Consider the following 13,501-nt stretch of genomic DNA (forward strand, 5'->3'; position numbering starts at 1 on the left):
TGTGTAAATAAATTGTTTTCTTTCTCAGGCCTTGTGACATTTCTCTTCCATGTGGTGCCATTGCAGACAGCATGAAGCGGGAAGGGGCTTTCTTTGTTAAGCAACGCCCTTTTATAATCACCTGTCTGCTGGATGCCTGTTTAATGAATAATTAGACTCACCTGTAGGTGAATTCTTGTTATTTAGGATTTTGTCTAAAATGTATCTTTGCTCTTAAGACTTTCATTGGGGTGTATTCATTTTTGCAACATGGCCTTGAATGAATTTGTTAGGAAAAACACTTTTTTGTGTGTGAAAATTACAAAAATCTTGGTTGCAATCAATGGCCCGCATTTGTTGGAGTATTTTGTAGTATATTGTCCCATAGAAAATGTTGATTATGAAAGGAAAGTAAAGGTTTTCTGACAAATCTGTTGGGGTGTACTCATTTACTATATACTGAGAACTGTATATATTGTAATTTTTCCCCACATAAAAATACTTCTTGCAGTCCAGTTTTGGGTGGAGAAACAAGGCTGGGTTTGGGACATTGTGTACTCTATGCATGTTAGAGACGTGTAGTTGGGACGGACAATGTAGAGTCAGGTAAGGGTGGCCATTAGAACTGCAACTTATGACACGCATGTCAACATGTCTCCCAGAAACCTGGGAGTTAAATTACTCATACTGACACTAAGCATTAAACTGAGAAAACATTTATTGTCAGATTTAGATGAAGACATATACCTGACTATTTTTTATTTTATTTATTAAGAGAACAAATCATTTCCTGGTTCTGGTCCCTAATCGATTCATCTTATTTTAGGGAAGATGCATGCTAATCCTGCCACTTATGTTCCAACTACCAGGTAAGTAACATTGTGTGTCATGTCATGTCATGTGACTGATCTATAGAAATAATTTAAATTGACCTGATAAATTTGGTACAGAGCAGCAGTTGTCAACTAATTAGGTATAGTGGACCTCAGCTGCAGCCCTGACATCACCAGAGCACCGCACATAATGTTTATGTAATACTACAGAAGATTGTGTGTGGACATACCACAGGAGATGTCAGACTGTGAACATGCTACAGTTATGGGTTTTTTTTTTCTTCTTTTCCCTTTTCACTCCCTTTCCCCCCTCCCTCTAATCTCATGGCTACATCCATCACCTGTGTCTCCTAATATTTATTCACCGCATTCGTTTTTCCCTTTCTTCCCCCACCGATGCTTTTTCCTATCTAAATATTCAACCTTTACTCCTTCAGGCCTTTCTTTTCCTCTCCTCTCTGCCCTTCCCTCTCCTATACCTCCCCCATGGCTCTACATCTGAAGTCTTTCCACTACCAGTTGATGTGGTGCTAAATCCGCATCCCCCAACCATGATTGCCATATAGAGTCAAATTTACCCTTTTCTCTCCTACGACTATACGTCAATGGCTCTGTAGGAAGCAGAGAATTTACATAAGAGATCCACTGCTTCCCCGTGGGTACCGCTGGTGCCATACAGTATTTTGCAATAAGTTTTCTGGCTAGGTACATCAATCTAGTTAACATGTAGTACATTCCTCTTGGGAACATTTCTGCATTTATGGCTCCAAGCAGGTACACTACCGGGTTTAGGGGGATAGGAACTTGCGCTAGTCTAGTAATACACTGGGAGACTTCTTCCCAGTACATATATAGTTTAGGACACCTCCAAATTAGGTGTATAAAGTCCCCCTTATATATTCTACATTTAGGGCACAGAGGGGAGTCTCTTCCTCCCCATTTATATAGCTGCTCTGGTGTTCTATAAGCCCTATGCAAAATAAAAAATTGTGACAATCTATGGGATGCGGATACCGATACCGCTGGAATAGATTCAAGTGCCATTTCCCACTGGTTTTCATCTTTCTCCCCTATATCTTCCACCCATTTGTTTCGACACTTTAACGAGGCATAGTCCTGAACTGAGGACAGCAATTCCCTATAAATTTTTGATGTTAATCCTTTCCTGGTGTCTGCTACAAGAACTTCTCTCAACAAAGATGATGTTGATACTGTCAGAGGGTGCGTTGTTTGTTGTGTCTGCAACGCATGATGGAGTTGGAGATATTGATAGAAGCTCCTGAGGTTTAACTGAAATTCCCTACATAGTTGTTCAGTTATGGTTGGTGATTAGAGGAATGGTGCAGGGGGGCAGACAGAGTCTGGGAACATGTTACAAAGGACCGCTCAGGATCACTTCTATTGCAATTCCTTCACAAATCAATGCTCATCCAACTAACTGCTGGGGTAGGAGGGTCATACAACAAGTGCCAAAGGGCTGGATGTGGCCATTGAGGTGAAGGTAGGGAACCAGGGGTATAGAGACTGTTACTCTTGTAAAGAATCTATTATGTTATCAGTTTTAGCTTTATTGGTCAAGTATATACAACATACAAAGATTTGTCTTAAGGTTTAGAGCAGAGGTGTCCAACCTTTTAACCTTCCTGGGCCACAGTGGGCCGCAGGTTGGACACCCCTAGTTTAGATGTTTAAAATGGTTCTCAGTGTACTTTACACATAAACAATTATGCATATGTGTGCACCTGCCCACACACAAATATGTACAGTATACTTACTCACAACCATTGACAACTATACAATATGCAAGTCTTATGCTGGCCTTATATCTGTACAATTTTATTTGATCGTTCATATGAGAAAGTATAAAAATTACTTGTCTGACTATTGGATGTGACGGCTGTGCCGGGTTATCCATCTTCCTTAACACCGGGGGAGCCACATGTGGAGTGCCAACAGGTGGCACTATCCCTGCTGGAGAGGGGGGGTGGGGACAGCCTGCATGCACCTGCAGCCCAATTAGGCATCCAATCAGTGGCCAGCACTGTATATATAATGACTAAGCAGATTGGGGATCTTCATTTAGTCCCTACCATTCCATCAGACTGACCAACTGACCTAAAGTCTGGAGACAGGTAATTACCAGTATTTGAACATATTGATGAGTTGGACCTGACGTGACATACCCTGTATTGTGGGTCCCTTCCACATCATTTCTTCTTATTGTGACTAGTTACATCATTTTGAACAATTTATATCTGATTTTACCCACCCTTTATACACGTTCACTTTCATGGCACTTCCCTTTGTGTTTTTCTTTGTCTCACCTCCGTCCCATCTCTCTCCCTTCTTGACCCCTCATCACCCCTTTCCAGCACTCATGCATTTTCGCCAGTACACTATCACACACTTCCATCTCTCACTTAGACACGGTTGGATTGTTCTCTTTGCTGATGCTTTTGCTTTCATTGAATTTTGGTTGTTTTATTTGGCCCCTTGCACTGCACTTACCCATTTCCCCGCCCACATGCTTCCCTTCCACTCACATAGTATAGTATAGTAGGTGAGGTTGAAAAAAGACACAAGTCCATCAAGTCCAACCTATGTGTGTGATTATGTGTCAGTATTGCATTGTATATCCCTGTATGTTGTGGTCATTCAGGTGCTTATCTAATAGTTTCTTGAAGCTATCAATGCTCCCCGCTGAGACCACCGCCTGTGGAAGGGAATTCCACATCCTTGCCGCTCTTACAGTAAAGAACCCTCTACGTAGTTTAAGATTAAACCTCTTTTCTTCTAATTTTAATGAGTGGCCACGAGTCTTGGTAAACTCTCTTCTGCGAAAAAGTTTTATCCCTATTGAGGGGTCACCAGTCCGGTATTTGTAAATTGAAATCATATCCCCTCTCAAGCGTCTCTTCTCCAGAGAGAATAAGTTCAGTGCTCGCAACCTTTCCTCATAACTAAGATCCTCCAGACCCTTTATTAGCTTTGTTGCCCTTCTTTGAACTCGCTCCATTTCCAGTACATCCTTCCTGAGGACTGGTGCCCAGAACTGGACCGCATACTCTAGGTGCGGCCGGACCAGAGTCTTGTAGAGCGGGAGAATTATCGTTTTATCTCTGGAGTTGATCCCCCTTTTAATGCATGCCAATATTCTGTTTGCTTTGTTAGCAGCAGCTTGGCATTGCCTGCCATTGCTGAGCCTATCATCCACTAGGACCCCCAGGTCCTTTTCCATCCTAGATTCCCCCAGAGGTTCTCCCCCCAGCGTATAGAATGCATTCATATTTTTGCCACCCAAATGCATTATTTTACATTTTTCTACATTGAACCTCATTTGCCATGTAGTCGCCCACCCCATTAATTTGTTCAGGTCTTTTTGCAAGGTTTCCACGTCCTGCGGAGAAGTTATTGCCCTGCTTAGCTTAGTATCATCTGCAAATACAGAGATTGAACTGTTTATCCCATCCTCCAGATCGTTTATGAACAAATTAAATAGGATTGGTCCCAGCACAGAACCCTGGGGCACCCCACTACCCACCCCTGACCATTCTGAGTACTCCCCATTTATCACCACCCTCTGAACTCGCCCTTGTAGCCAGTTTTCAATCCATGTACTCACCCTATGGTCCATGCCAACAGACCTTATTTTGTACAGTAAACGTTTATGGGGAACTGTGTCAAATGCTTTTGCAAAATCCAGATACACCACGTCTACAGGCCTTCCTTTATCTAGATGGCAACTCACCTCCTCATAGAAGGTTAATAGATTGGTTTGGCAAGAACGATTCTTCATGAATCCATGCTGATTACTGCTAATGATATCGTACGTATTACTAAAATCCTGTATATAGTCCCTTATCATCCCCTCCAAGAGTTTACATACTATCGATGTTAGGCTAACTGGTCTGTAATTCCCAGGGATGTATTTTGGGCCCTTTTTAAATATAGGTGCTACATTGGCTTTTCTCCAATCAGCTGGTACCATTCCAGTCAGTAGACTATCTGTAAAAATTAGGAACAACGGTCTGGCAATCACTTGACTGAGTTCCCTAAGTACCCTCGGATGCAAGCCATCTGGTCCCGGTGATTTATTAATGTTAAGTTTCTCAAGTCTAATTTTAATTCCGTCCTCTGTTAACCATGTAGGTGCTTCCTGTGTTGTGTCATGAGGATAAACACTGCAGTTTTGGTTACTGAAGCCCCCCGATTCACTCGTGAAGACTGAGGAGAAGAATAAATTCAATACCTTCGCCATCTCCCCATCCTTTGTAACCAGATGTCCTTCCTCATTCTTTATGGGGCCAATATGGTCTGTCCTCCCTTTTTTACTGTTTACATACTTAAAGAATTTCTTGGGATTTTTTTTGCTCTCCTCCGCTATGTGTCTTTCATGTTCTATCTTAGCTGTCCTAATTGCACGCTTACATTTCTTATTGCATTCTTTATAAAGTCTGAATGCTGAGGATGATCCCTCAACCTTGTATTTTTTGAAGGCCTTCTCCTTTGCTTTTATATGCATTTTTACATTGGAGTTAAGCCATCCAGGACTTTTGTTCGCTCTTTTAAATTTATTACCCAATGGGATACATTGGATAATGCCCTTATTTAATATGCTCTTAAAGCAAACCCATCTCTCCTCCGTATTCTTTGTTTCTAATATTTTATCCCAGTTTATGCCTTTTAGCAAGGTTTGTAGTTTAGGGAAGTTGGCTCTTTTGAAATTCAGTGTCTTTGTATTCCCTTTATGTTTCCTATTTGTGTGATTTATACTGAAACTAATTGACCTGTGATCACTGTTACCTAAATTGCCCCGCATTTCCACATCCGTGATCAGGTCTGTATTGTTGGTAATCAGTAGATCCAGTAATGTTTTATTTCTAGTTGGTGCGTCTACCATCTGACCCATAAAATTGTCCTGCAAGACATTAAGGAACTGGCGAGCCTTAAATGAATGTGCGGTTCCCTCCGCCCAGTCTATGTCTGGATAATTAAAATCCCCCATTATGATAACACTTCCCATTCTTGCTGCTAATCCAATTTGTGATAGGAGATCCGTCTCCACTTCCTCCCTCAGGTTTGGGGGCCTATAGCATACTCCCAGTATTATTTTCCCCTTAGCTTTATCCCTTTGGAGCTCTACCCATAAGGATTCCACCTCCTCTCTAGCTCCCTCAGTGATGTCATCTCTCACATTCACTTGTACATTATTCTTGATATATAGGCATACCCCTCCCCCTTTTTTACCCTCTCTATCCTTGCGGTATAGGGTATACCCTTGAATGTTTGCCAGCCAATCATGAGAGCTGTTGAACCAGGTCTCTGAAATTCCCACAAAATCCAAATCCTCCTCGTACAACAGTATCTCTAGTTCACCCATCTTGTCCGCCATGCTCCTGGCATTGGTGAACATGCCACATAGTTTAGACCGGTCGCATATTGTCCTCGTATTGGGTGTTTCGAGATTGCAACTAGGACTTGCTACTATACTCACCTTGTGTTTTTGTGCTTTGGTTAACCTACCACTAATGCCCCCAATACTAGCCTCTGGAATATCTTCCGCGCTGGCTATCTCTGCCTCTGGACCCTCCCCCCCATCGCCTAGTTTAAAAACCCCTCTAACTTTTTGGCCATCTTCCTTCCCAGCAGATCTGCACCCTCCTCATTTAGGTGCAGTCCGTCCCTTCTATAGTACCGGTTACCAACTGAGAAGTCGGCCCAGTCCTCCAGGAACCCAAACCCCTCCTTACTACACCAGCTCTTCAGCCACTTGTTTACTTCCCTAATCTCCCTCTTCCTTTCTGGTGTGGCTCGATGTACCGGTAGTATTCCTGAGAATACTACCTTGGAGGTCCTTTTCCTCAATTTAGCTCCTAAGTCCCTAAAATCGTTCTTTAGGACACTCCATCTGCCTCTGACTTTGTCATTGGTGCCAACGTGCACCATGACAGCCGGGTCTTCCCCAGCCCCTCCCAGTAATCTGTCCACAAGATCCGTGATGTGCCGAACCCGAGCGCCCGGTAGACAACATACTGTTCGGCGCTTCAGGTCTTGGTTACAGATTGCCCTCTCTGTCCTTCTAAGAATTGAGTCCCCTACCACCAGAATCTGTCTTTCCTTTCCCTTTGCTGCCCCCCCACTCTCACTGGAGGAGTTCTTCCCCCGGCAGCTAGGAGAGTCCCTCATCTCCAGCAGTGCTGGTCCCTGACTGGTTTCACCAATGACACTCAAAGTAGCGTACTTATTGGGATGCTCCAGTCCTGGATCGGCCTCCCTGGCTTTTCCCCCTCTACCCCTCCTGACTGTCACCCATCTACTCTTTGCTAGTGCCAGCACCTCTTTGTCTCCACCCGCCTCTGTGCTGGCCCCTGCCGGCACCTGCCGTGTACGTTCCTGGCTCTCATTTAGTATGGAGGGACTTCTCAGTGCTGACAGTTGCTTCCCCAGATTCAGAACCTGGGCTTCCAGGGAAACAATGTGCTTACATTTTGCACAGCAGTATTCGCCCTCGATCGGATGATCAAGGAACGCATACATGCGGCAAGATGTACAAAGAGTCGCCTCTCCACACCCGCCGGGCATCGTACCTATTAAATTTAGTGAGGATTTGGGGATTTTACCCTGTCCAAATTACCTAACAGCTAGCTTCCTGGCACTAATACTCAAGACAATACACAGGTACACAACAAGACAATACACAGGTACACAACAAGACAATACACAGGTACACAACAAGCATCACCCCACCTGCACCATCCTTACACCTCACTATTTTGTCTCCTTTTTTCCTCTGGATCTTTTCCTCTTGGCTTCTTTCTTTCACTCCCCATTCTTTTTTCCCATTCCCCCCTTACCCATTCCCCCCTCCATCCTGTTCACTCTTTCCTACCCCCTTCCTCTCCCCCGCTTTTTTTTTTTCTTCCCTTTTATCCCTACTAGTCTGTCCGTCCCCTTCTTTCCTCACATGTTCTCCCCACACTCGCCTCTTTCTTTACATTCCTATATCCCCACTCTACTTTGCCACTTATTTCATGGCAAATACATAGATACCACCATTTACCTATTATATTACATACTCTGACATACTGATATCTACATGTAGTCATATCTACCCTCATTAATCCCCCCCTTTTTTTTACCATCACCACTATGGGAATATCTACACATCGCTGACCCCAATAAGTACAGACAACATTAAACAAATTATAAACAGAGTTATCTTCTAAAAAAGTGATAATGATACATATACTTCTATCCGTGCTAAATATAATGCACTGATGGTACTGTTGTCTGTTATTTGATGCTTTGACTGCAGGTCTTGCTCGCTTGCCCCCACGCCCCTCCCTGGTCTTGGGAAATATCCACTTGGTGTGACTCCTTGTAAGACACGCACGGACGATTAGCCCCCCTTCCTCCCCCTGTTGATGTGGTGGATGGCCGGGGACCCGGTGGGGGAGACTTCTGAGAATTTTAGGCTCAGGAGAAACTGTTCAAACACAATGTGATTGGTAATTATACTGGTAAACATATATATATTATATTACTTTTTTATTTTTATGGTTACTTCCATGAACTTTAACACATAAATCTTGTTACAGCGCCTGAATCCTCTGAAGCTGACTCAACGGGGTCGAAACGCGTCAGTTTTATTATCCTATTATAGCGCTTGAACATTGTATAAATTTGTGCCAGCTTCATTTGTGTTATCTCCTGTAGCACAGCTCTTATTTTAACCATCATGGTCAAGTCCTACAAAATAAAAACCTTTTCAAGTTACAGCTTATCCTTTTCATAATTTCTTGCTGCCTTAAAAAACCCCACGGGGGATATCTCCTTTTTCTATATCTTCCACCCATTTGTTTTGACACTTTAACGAGGCATAGTCCTGAACTGAGGACAGCAATTCCCTATAAATTTTTGATGTTAATCCTTTCCTGGTGTCTACTACAAGAACTTCTCTCAACAAAGATGATGTTGATACTGTCAGAGGGTGCGTTGTTTGTTGTGCCTGCAACGCATGACGGAGTTGGAGATATTGATAGAAGCTCCTGGGGTTTAACTGAAATTCCCTACATAGTTGTTCAGTTATGGTTGGTGATTAGAGGAATGGTGCAGGGGGGCAGATTTGTCTTAAGGTTTAGAGCAGAGGTGTCCAACCTTTTGACCTTCCTGGGCCACAGTGGGCCGCAGGTTGGACATCCCTAGTTTAGATGTTTAAAATGGTTCTCAGTGTACTTTACACATAAACAATTATGCATATGTGTGCACCTGCCCACACACGAATATGTACAGTATGCTTACTCACAACCATTGACAATACAATATGCAAGTCTTATGCTGGCCTTACATCTGTACAATTTTATTTGATCGTTCATATGAGAAAGTATAAAAATTACTTGTCTGACTATTGGATGTGACGGCTGTGCCGGGTTATCCATCTTCCTGAACGCCGGGGGAGCCACATGTGGAGTGCCAACAGGTGGCACTATCCCTGCTGGAGAGGGGGGGTGGGGACAGCCTGCATGCACCTGCAGCCCAATTAGGCATCCAATCAGTGGCCAGCACTCTATATATAATGACTAAGCAGATTGGGGATCTTCATTTAGTCCCTACCATTCCACCAGACTGACCAACTGACCTAAAGTCTGGAGACAGGTAAGAAAGTATAAAAATCACTTGTCTGACTATTCAGTGGTGCCTTCATGGACTTCACTAATTGTGAAGGACCAGGGGTGGACTGACCATTCATGCACTCGGGCACTGCCCGAGGGCCCCCAGGCCCAGTGGTTTACCCTGGTGAGCAGGAGGGAGGATGTGTTTCCTCTAGGAGGGCTCCTCCTGTCTCTGAGGCTATTAGATAGTTTTTCTGTGTAATAAGTGCACTGCTCCTGGTGCTCCGACGATGTCATCTATCAGCAGGGGTGGGAGGAGCCGAAGATCTGTACACTGAACAGCCTGGGCAGCAGGTCGGATCTAATTAAAACACTGATCGCTGTCTGCGGCCGGTGATAGCTAGGCAATGGGGGACGCTGCCAGGGCTGGGGCTGCCGATGTCATGAAAACGTATGATGTCAGGAGACCCCGTCCACCTAGGCAGATTACGTCCATTCAAAAAACCAAGGGGAGTGAAGGTGACAATTAACGTTAGAAGTGAAGCCATCAGATCGGGAGTGCATATAAAGAAAGGAGACACAGAAGGTAAACGAGAAAAGGCAAAACAAGGAGTAATGGAGGACACAGGAAAGTGTCAATTAGATAAAGATGAATGGTGGCAAAAAAGAGATAAGGAAGGGGTAAGAAGAGGGGAAGGAGGGAAGAAGAACAGATAGAAAATAAGGGGTGATATATAAAGAGAAAAGGAGAAAGAGTGAGAAAAAATAAACAGAAAAAAAGAGACAAATGAGAGGAAAATAAGAAAAAAATACAAGTGAAAAATAAAAAAGGATAAAGATAGAGAAATGAGAATAGGAAAAAGGAAGAAATGAGTAGGAAAAGGAGACAAATTAAGAGGATAAAGTGCAACTGAGAAAAATGTTGGAAAATAAACTGAAAAAAAAACAAGTAAAGAAAATTACCTAAGTAAGAAAAAAATAAATAAATAAAGTGTGGAAAAATAAATATAAATAAAAATATAAAAATAAATAATAAAGAAAAGAAAAAAGGAGAAAAAAAATAAATAAAGGATAAAAATAAAAGAACATGAAGAATAAAATAAACGCCCTGCCAAAGGTAGGACTGTGCAGGGAAGGCAGAGTGTAAAAGGGGCCACTGTGATTACAGAGAAAAAGGAGGGGGGCATGACTGCAAGAGGCACTGTAATGGGGGGCTGTGATTGGTAGGGGCACTGTGATGAAAAGGGAACTGCACTGTAAAGGGGGACTGTAATCATTTCAGTTTCCTTTACAGTGCAGTCCCCTTTATGTCACAGTGCCCCATTACATTACAGTACGGAGGACCGACTCAGTGATTATCCCGTCACCAACCGCCCTCACGAACGGGCGGTTGCTGGAAAATTGGCTGCTCAGTCTAAATTGCCCAGGCCTATTTTTTGTCCCAGTCCATGCCTGTGTATGTGTATACTGTATGTATATGTATGTGTATACTGTGTGTGTGTACTGTGTGTATGTATGTGTATATTGTGTGTATGTATATGTATGTATGTGTATACTGTGTGTATATGTGTGTGTACTGTGTGTATGTATGTGTATACTCTGTATATATGTATGAGTATACTGTGTGTGTGTATATGTATGTGTATACTGCCTGTGTATGTATGTGTATACTGTGTGTGAGTGTACTGTGATTGTATACTGTATGTGTATGTATACTGTGTATGTATACTGTGTGTGTCCGTATACTGTGTGTCCGTGTACTGTGTGTGTGTATACTGTGTGCCCCCATAATTTCCCTTATTTCCCGGCGGCCCCATGAGTTGTCAGTCCGCCCCTGTGAAGCACTTTTAGTTTGAGTACCATATCAATGTCTCAATTTTTGTAGAACAACATTCTACTTCTGAGTTCCAAATTAACTTTGACAAGTGCATGCGCATAAGACTAGTTATGCTTTTTCTTGGCTGGGAGTGAATACAGCTATTAGAAATTGTTCATTCTTGTTAGATTTGACAAAATTTTCCATCCTTGTCCTTGATTTTCTATTTTTTTAGCTTACTTTTGTTAAAAGTAATTGTCAAACTGCTTGAAACTGGTATACATATGCTAATACTATACAAGCAATGTCTCACTGTGAGAGCTGCAAAAATTGAAAAGTTGAAGTAGTGCAGACAGTATAGAAAGATCAACCAAAAAATTGACCCAATGGACTTTTGAGACACTCACACAATATTTTATAGTTACTTATACAGGCATACCCCACTTTTAAGTACGCAATGGGGTTTATTTACTAAAGCTGGAAAGTGCAAAATCAGGCTCACTTCTGCATAGAAACTAATGAGCTTCCAGGCTTTATTACCAAAGCTTAATTGAACAAGCTGGGGTTAGAAGCTCATTTGGTTTCTATGCAGAAGTGACCCGATTTTGCACTTTCCAGCTTTAGTAAATAAACCCCATTGTGTACTTAAAAGTGTAAGTTAAAAATATAGCGAGATTAAATTTACCATGAAATAGCATCCAGAGGGTACGGTACACTCCCAGCGTCTTATACTGTGTAGTCATATAGATAATATAGCATACATTAAATGTCAAGCAGTAATAAATAGAACAGATCAGCTGGGCGAAGTTGGCCCCACACCAGTAGAATTTAATTAAAATTTTTGTTTTTTGGAATATTCATTCAATGTTCTTATGGTTAGTGGGGTCAAATAGATGATCATTTCCCACTGTAGTGACAAGAAGAAGGAGCAGGAAATGAATATGGTTTTTCATTCAAGACAATCATACATATTGCAATGAAACTGATTACTACGTTAGGGCTTTTGTTTTCAATTATTTTTATTAATTTTTTATAGACATACAAAATCTTCCATATAATTTCAAACATATAAATACAAAACACTCCGAAAAATACATAAACACATATACAGGTACAAAAAGAATGGATCTATCCTATAACATCACCTCTCGAATGGCCTTATTTCTGAAAATTCATGATCAAAAAATAAATTTAAAAAGATAGAGATACTACACCCTTAACTCCCGATCCCCCCCCCCAAAAAAGAGAGAAAAAAAAAATATATAAAATAATATAAAAAATGTTTTTTTATGAAATTCCTCCTTCCCTTTCCCCTCCCTGCCCCTCTCTCACCCTTTCCTTTTTTTTTGATTTATAATACATTTTTATATTCACCCCTTCGACCCCCCCTCCCCCCAACTCATTACCGTGAAGTGCCTATCCCCCATTCTTCCCTCATTTTACTCTAACCAAATTGTTCATTTAGTGGATACATCTACCCATTCCTTCCAAATTTATTAAGTGCTCTTAGCAAATTTCTCATATATATATATACGCCAGAACCGCCAGAGACATTAGATGAAAACCTGGTACATAACATTTCTTCTATTGTTTTGTCTAAAACTGAACTAAGTGTTTTGAATAAAGGTTTGGGCTTTTGCCCTAAAGAGAAAAAGGAATGATTTTGTACTTAAACAGGATTTATATAGATTTTTTAGACAATTAAGATTTAAAGCATACTATTCTGGTGTACCCACTGCCACAACTAAAGAATTATCAATATTATCAATCAAAAACATGGGTTTAAAACCAAAAAGCACTAAAGTACCACCCACTTCATGTGCTGCTGTAGAGGTATATATAGAGAAAGTGGAAAATGACATGAAAAAAAATTTGTGTGATAGAGATAAGAGAGACCATATACCTCACAATCTAAACAAAGATGAGATTGCAGCGTTAAACTCCTTGTCAGTCCGGTGTGATATCACTATCAAGCCGGCTGACAAGGGGGGAGCTATTGTGGTAATGGACACCCCCATGTATGAAAATGAAGTTATGAAACATCTTAGTGATACTCTTACTTATAAAAGACTTGATTGCTGTCCTGTTTTTAAAGTACAAAAAAGGATAAAAACAACCTTAACCAAGGCAGTTAAACAAAAAATCATTGATGATGAAACTATGGAGTTTTTGATATGTGAATATCCGGTTACACCGGTACTGTATATGTTACCAAAAATCCACAAAACCCCAAAAATCCCTCGGGACGTCCCATTGTATCA

At 41.6% G+C, this 13,501-nt stretch overlaps 1 pseudogene across 1 annotated transcript in view; it reads left to right on the top strand.

The window, feature by feature from the left end:
- Positions 1-8,588, top strand: part of LOC141107488 (class I histocompatibility antigen, F10 alpha chain-like) — an 86,176-nt pseudogene extending 77,588 nt beyond the window's left edge. The window contains exons 6-7 of the transcript XR_012235915.1: positions 806-848; positions 8,411-8,588. The product of XR_012235915.1 is annotated as a class I histocompatibility antigen, F10 alpha chain-like (transcript). The remainder of the gene's footprint in view (positions 1-805; positions 849-8,410) is intronic.
- Positions 8,589-13,501: the final 4,913 nt, after the last annotated feature.

Source organism: Aquarana catesbeiana, linkage group LG09, assembly GCF_042186555.1.
Source record: "Aquarana catesbeiana isolate 2022-GZ linkage group LG09, ASM4218655v1, whole genome shotgun sequence".
NCBI classification, from domain to species: Eukaryota; Metazoa; Chordata; class Amphibia; order Anura; family Ranidae; genus Aquarana; species Aquarana catesbeiana.